At 42.1% G+C, this 6,445-nt stretch overlaps 1 long non-coding RNA gene across 1 annotated transcript; it reads left to right on the top strand.

The window, feature by feature from the left end:
• Positions 1 to 1,883: 1,883 nt before the first annotated feature.
• LOC140523961 (uncharacterized) lies at positions 1,884 to 6,112 on the top strand. Its single transcript, XR_011973523.1, has 3 exons — positions 1,884 to 2,036; positions 2,127 to 2,218; positions 5,497 to 6,112. It is a non-coding gene; the product is annotated as an uncharacterized lncRNA (long non-coding RNA).
• Positions 6,113 to 6,445: the final 333 nt, after the last annotated feature.

Below are 6,445 nucleotides of genomic sequence, written 5' to 3'. Positions count from 1 at the left end.
CTGGGTGCACAGGTAACTCCAATCCACAGGTAATCAAAAGGAAAATGATCCTTCAGGGCTTGGAACTCATGATCCTTCCTTTTCTCAAAGTAAGAAAAGTGGTCTAGGATTTCAAAATTTGCCGTGTGTAATCCACACACCGGGATTCTTCATGTTTTTCTTGTCCTGGGCCCATATGGCATAGTCTAATGAAGTCTATGGCCCCCTTCTTAGAAAAAGGTTTTTAAATTGCAAAGTAAAACATATTGGATTATAGAGAAAACCAATTATATTGAAATACAGTTATCAGAAATATTAAAAATACAAGTCTATGGACCACAGGCTAAGAGCCCCTCCCAAACATGCACAACTAAAAGATAATGAGATTTGGGGAAGCTACACTGACCTGAGGATACTTTAAGAGAAGGATAGTGTCCAGGAATAGAGAAACAATAGTCCTACCCCTGTCCTGGTCAGAATACACCCGAAGTATTGTGGTCAGTTCTGGGCACCGAATTTGAGAAAGGAAATTATCAGCTGGAAAACATCAAGATATGGTGAATCCAAATCACTATGAGTTTTAGTGGAAGGAACTGGGGATGTTTAGCCAAGAAAAGACTTGCATTGGGAAGAAACATAATAGCTGTCATCAAGTATTTAAAGGATGGAAGAGGCATTAGACTTATTTCTATTTAACCTGCTTGGCGACAGAAAAGACTTACAAAGAAGCACATTTAGGTTAGAGGTAAGGAAAAACTTCTTAATCACGGAGAGCTGTCCCAAAGTGGAATAGACTATGGAGGGAGACAGGGGGTTCTCACTCACTGGAAGTCTTCAAGAGGTTGGAAAGCATTTGTCCAGCATGGTGTGGAGGTCATCTGGGTATGGATCTGCCTCACTACTATCTTTGTGTCCCTAGTACCTGCACAATGGCTAGCAGCTGGAAGGCCCTTCATAAATGCTGGTTGACTTTCTGATAGCCTCCCTGAACCTCAGTTTCCTCATCTGTAAAGTGAGGAGATTGGACTAAATGAATGCTGAAAACCTTTCCAACTCAAAGTTTATGATGCCATGTGGTTCCAATGTCTCAGACACTTCTAGAAGGGAAAAAAAACATAGCATATTAGGGCCAAAAAGAACTTTTGAAATAATCTACCACAGCATCTTATTTTACAAATGAGAAAGTTGAGCCACAGGGTTAAAATATTTGCCCAAGATCACCCAAGTAGTAAACAGAAGATCCAGTGTTTGAACTCAGGAACTCTAGATCACAGATCCCAAGTTCCTTTTACTACTGCCCCTTCAACCCTCTCTTTTGACAGATACGGAAACTAAGGCACAGAGGAGGGATGTGACACAGTGTCATGGGACTTAGCACTGAAAGGGACCCTAGAGATCATTTCATTCCTCATCAGACAACTGAAAGAAGTGAGGATCAGAGAAGGAATGTGACCTAACCAAAGCAGCCCATCTAGTCAGAGACAGTTAGGAAGAGATGCTGGGTCTCTTGACTCTTAGCCCCAGGAAACTGTGCGGCCAGGCAGCTCTTTCCCTTAAGTCCCACATCTCCAGGGCCATGCCCCACTGCTTCTTGACCATCTCAGCCTCAACACTGCAAATGCCATTGAAAAGAAAGCAAATAAAACACCTCCCCCTACCCCACCTTAATAAAATGACATTCTAAGTCTCCAGGCAATCTCTCTACACTTTCCAGCTCTTTAACTCAAAATTCTGGAGACCACTCTGAAGTGCAAATGTGGACATTGGGGTTCTGAGAATCCAGACCTGCTAAACTATTCCCTCCCCCCACATCAGCCCCCAGCCAGTTTCCTAGCAACAAGCCTCTGCTCTCATTATGACTCCCCTTCAAAAAAAAAGCAACTTTCCTGCAGCATACAGCCTGCTTGTCTGCCCAAGTGCCACCCCGCCTGGACTGCCCACCATGTTTCAGATCTCATCTGGAATCTATCTCTCATTCACTGCTGCCCTTAATTCCCTCTCCCTGGGAGTCTTGGTAACTGTATTATGGGTTGTACAGAGCACCACGATAAAATGCTGTAAGGATTATTAAATTCTCCAAATGCCAGGGTGGAGGGGGTGAGGGCATGAAGGATGCACATAATGAAGCAGATAACTATTTTTCCCAGGTCCAGCTTCCATGCTCATCACCTCCATATGGGAAGGGCAGAAGAGGAACCAGACTGTGGATCTAAGCTAAAGTATTTCTGGGCCCTACCAGGTTTGAAAATTAAACCCCTTGTGCGTTACTACCTATTCCTGGCTTTCAGCCTTTCCCATAATACAAGCAACCTGATATATCATGAAACAAATACCTGTATGCCAGGGAGAGTAAGTTTTTCTGGTATTAAAAATATGAATACTTAGAGAAAAATCAAATGAGGGAGTATCCTTTGTCTGATCTCACCCTCATTACATGTGGTGGCCTAAGCAGCCCCCACCCCACCCACATGTCTACTGATTGTATCAGAGGGAACCCAGCTCTTTGTCCTTAAGGGATGGCGGGAGGGGGGGGGGGGAGGGGGGGGTGGAGAATGACCCTAACGATAGACAGAAAAAGCTCATCCTGAAATAATCATGATCATTTACTTAAGCAAAATCAACAATAATAAATGAATAGAGTGTAGGGACTATCCCCCGTTCGGTGATTTATTGGTATAGGGAATTCCCAGGGAAGAAAACTCCTTCTACCAGCACAGATTTGTACCTTCTCTGTAATTGACAGTCTTAGAAGGCTACCTAGAGTACCTAGAGGTCAAATGACTTATTTGCTCAGTCAATATGTGTTAGCACTTGAACCCAGGTCTTCCTGGCTTCAAAGTTATCTGTCTATCCATTATAATGGATATAATTATCATATCCATGATTATAAATGTTTATACTTATATAACTACTTTAAAATTTACAAAGCGCTTTACATACATTATCTCATTTGAAACTCATCATAATCTGATTATTCCCATTTTATAGATGGGAAAGCTGAAGCCCAGAGAGGTTAAGTGGCTTGCCCACAATTAGGAAATGTCAGAGATGGGGCTTGAACCCAGTTTCCATTGTGCCACCTTGCCTTGGTATTGCAAGAGCATCACTGGTTAAACCATGTCAATGTTTCTGGAAAACAAGTTATAGGTAACTTCCATTCACCTATACTAGGTGAGATGGAGCCCTGGTGTTACTAATTCAAAGCAGGAATTAGTAGTAACTTTTCTAATCAATCAACAAGTATTTGTAAAGCACCTACTGCTACAAATACTAAGCATGAGGGATATAAACCCCACTCTGTGCTTGCCTCTCCAAACCCCATTTCCACTGGCAGGTTGGGTCTCCAGAGGCATAGTTGCTTCTATTTTCAGGGCTCTAGGGATAATCTTCCTAATACCAGCTCATGTTATTCTCCAGTTGACTCTCCAGAGTCAAAGACATTTACTCAAAAGGTATAGCATGAACAATAATTACAAAGTATTTTACCCCAAACCAGGGGAACACTCTTTCCCAAGTCACTCTCCCTTGGCTTGGGATGATTGTCCCAATTCAATTCCACTTTTCACACTCTTTTGGAGATTTTATACAGATGAATAGTTGGGAACAAAGTTATGAGTACAGGTTGTGCCCTGGAAGAGGTATATTCATTATTTTCACTTACTTTTTCATATGCAATGGAACTGTTCAAGTCTCAGATCCTGTCTTGGGTGGGTAATGGCTGTTTTTGATCTAAAGGCTTTCCCCTTTATATTACAACATCTTTTTCTTTTAGCTACTCCAGGCCTCCAGTTTGGGTAGTCTCACTGCAGCACCCTCTCTTTTAAAGAAAAAATAAAAGAGTCCTTGTGTTCAAAGAACTTGCAATTTAATAAGGGAGATGGCATGTACATATGGAGCTGTACCCTAGATAGCAACATGCTAGACACATGCAAAGTAGGTACAAGGTAACCTTCGAGGGGGAAAACACACACACATACACACACACACACACACACACATAAGCAAATAAATCTTCTGTCATCTTGTGGTTAGGCAGAGAACAGATTTACTTTTCTCATTATGTTTCATGTCTGACTCAGCCTAGTGTTAAAATGAACCACTGAGGGATGGCTAGAAGAGATAAGGAAGAGACCCAAGAGATGCTGAGGATAGTAGAGAAGGAATACTGGGAATCAAACCTTTATTGCTGATGACCCCACCGTGGGTCAATCAATCAACATTTACTAAGCACATACTATGTGCAAGGCACCATGGTGCAATTAAAAATTGATTGTTTCATGTTTTACTGTATGGTAACTCTTCTGGTGATAGACCTCTCCACATTGAGGTGGGCGGATTTTTGAGCAACAGCCAGAATCTGTCCCTAAGATTGTCCTTTGCAGCATGGTAGGATCCATCAGAGTTTTGATTCTCTTAACATTGCTTTTGAAAAGCTGGGATCACCATCACAACACAATGAGGCAACAAAGAAGGAATTAGGGTTATAGATTTGGAGTTGAAAGGAATCTTGGAGAGTTCAACCCTTTCCTCTGAGAGATGAACATCTCTCGCCAACCCCATCAGTCATCTTCTCACCTTACAAAGAGCAGAGTAAGTGAACTAAAGGCTAGAGGGAACTCAAAACTCCTTTGAGCTAGAAGGGACTTCTACAGGTAAATTCTGGCTCAATCTTTTATTTCCCATATGAAGAAACTGAGGCCCAAAACAGAAAGTGAGTCAGGGTCATAGAGTAAGGACTAGGATACAAATATTCTAGAACTTCTGGGCTTCCACTTTAGTTCAGGCATCTTGCCGTTCATCCTCATCCTCCATCCTAGGACAACTCCCACAGAAAAATGTAGAGGTTGTTTGCTCTTTATAAACCACCTGTAAATTACTTGCACTAAATTTTTATTCTTTCCCACATTCTCCAACAGTACAGTTACCAAAGTGTTGTTACAAAGGTCACATCAGTCCCAAATCATGTGCCTATAAGGCCACTTCAAACCTCTTAATGATATTTCAAGGTCCTTTGAACTTCCTCTCAAGTACAAATCATTGGAAGTAAGGAGTCACCAAATCATGGGATCCCAGAGTTGGAAGGGACCTCAGGTATCATGTAGCTCAAACCCATACGCAATCAAGAAACTCTTCTCCAATATGACAAACTCTTCTCCACTGACAAGTGGTTAGCTAGTCTTTTCCTGGAGAACTCCAATGAAAGAGATCCCACTACCCAGCAAAGCAGTCCATTCCACTTTTTGAGAACTCTAATGACTAGAAAATTTTTCATGTTTTAAGGGAAAGAGCACTGTTATTTAGAGTCAGAGGTACTTGGTTTGAATGCCTGCTCTGCAACAGGATATCTGTTTGACCTTTCGGGAGTCATTCATCCTCTGTGGGCCTCAGTTTCCTCATCTGTTAGATGAAAAGATCAAACTAAATGACCTCTAAAGACCCTTCCAGTTTAAAATCAATGACCTTATGAAATCTGCCTCTTCACGACTTCCACTCACTGCTTCTACTTCTCCCCTCTAGGGCCAAGCAAAGCAAGTTTTTCACCTGATAACTTTCAAATACTTGAAGAAATCTTCCATGTTCTCCTTAAATCTGCTTTTCTCCAAGCTAAATGTCTCCAGTTCCTTCAAGCTTTCCTAACATGAAAAAGCCTTGAGGCCTTTCACTATACCAGTCACCTTCTTTGAGATTCAACATATCGCTGCTTATTCAAGAGTTCCAAGTCACCAATAGAGATCTGCTTCTTTGCTATACCAAGGATTGTTTATTAATGATCTGCCATCATCACCACCAGCAGGAGGATGACTCAAACAGCTGGCTCAGTGGCAGGAGAACAGAACGCTAATGAGAAGCCTAGTGATGATTTCAGTTCCTGAACATCACCAAATACACATAGCCCCCAGGAAACTCTTGGCTCTGGCATAGGAGTGGGCAACTCGCCTTTGACTATACACTTGGTAGAAAGGAGGAATACAATATATCTCTTCTCCCTTATCACATAAATCCGACTTTTCTCTTGATGAAAGGACCCTGCTGTCTTACCCTTCTCCCCAATAGTCAACTCTTACGAATCACTGCATTGACCGATGTCACTTTGCCAGAACTTCCTGGGAATTCATAACTCAGTTAGTGAAATCCTGCATTCATGTCTTTTCAGTTAGTGTTTTGGTCCCATCTATGTATCTATCTCTATCTATCTCAGAGTGTGGAAGGTCTAAGGACACATCTGATACTCTTTTCAAAGCCCCCCTTCATCTGCTCAGCCCCTTTTTGTCTCCAGGCTTTCACTCAAGTAGCACCATATGCCTGGAATGTCCTCCACACTCAACTTGGCAAGCTCCTCTTTTCCAGTCATTCCAACTGCTCCTGAAATCCTACCCCTCCTCTGGGAAGTCTTCCAAACTTTACCAAGTGAGAGCCAATAACTCTCTTAGACATAGGGCTCCCCAGAATATTGTATGAACAATTC

Source organism: Notamacropus eugenii, chromosome 2, assembly GCF_028372415.1.
Source record: "Notamacropus eugenii isolate mMacEug1 chromosome 2, mMacEug1.pri_v2, whole genome shotgun sequence".
In the NCBI taxonomy this organism is placed as follows: Eukaryota; Metazoa; Chordata; class Mammalia; order Diprotodontia; family Macropodidae; genus Notamacropus; species Notamacropus eugenii.
The sequence above is the reverse complement of the archived record's forward strand: the minus strand, read 5'-3'. Positions and strand labels throughout refer to the sequence as shown.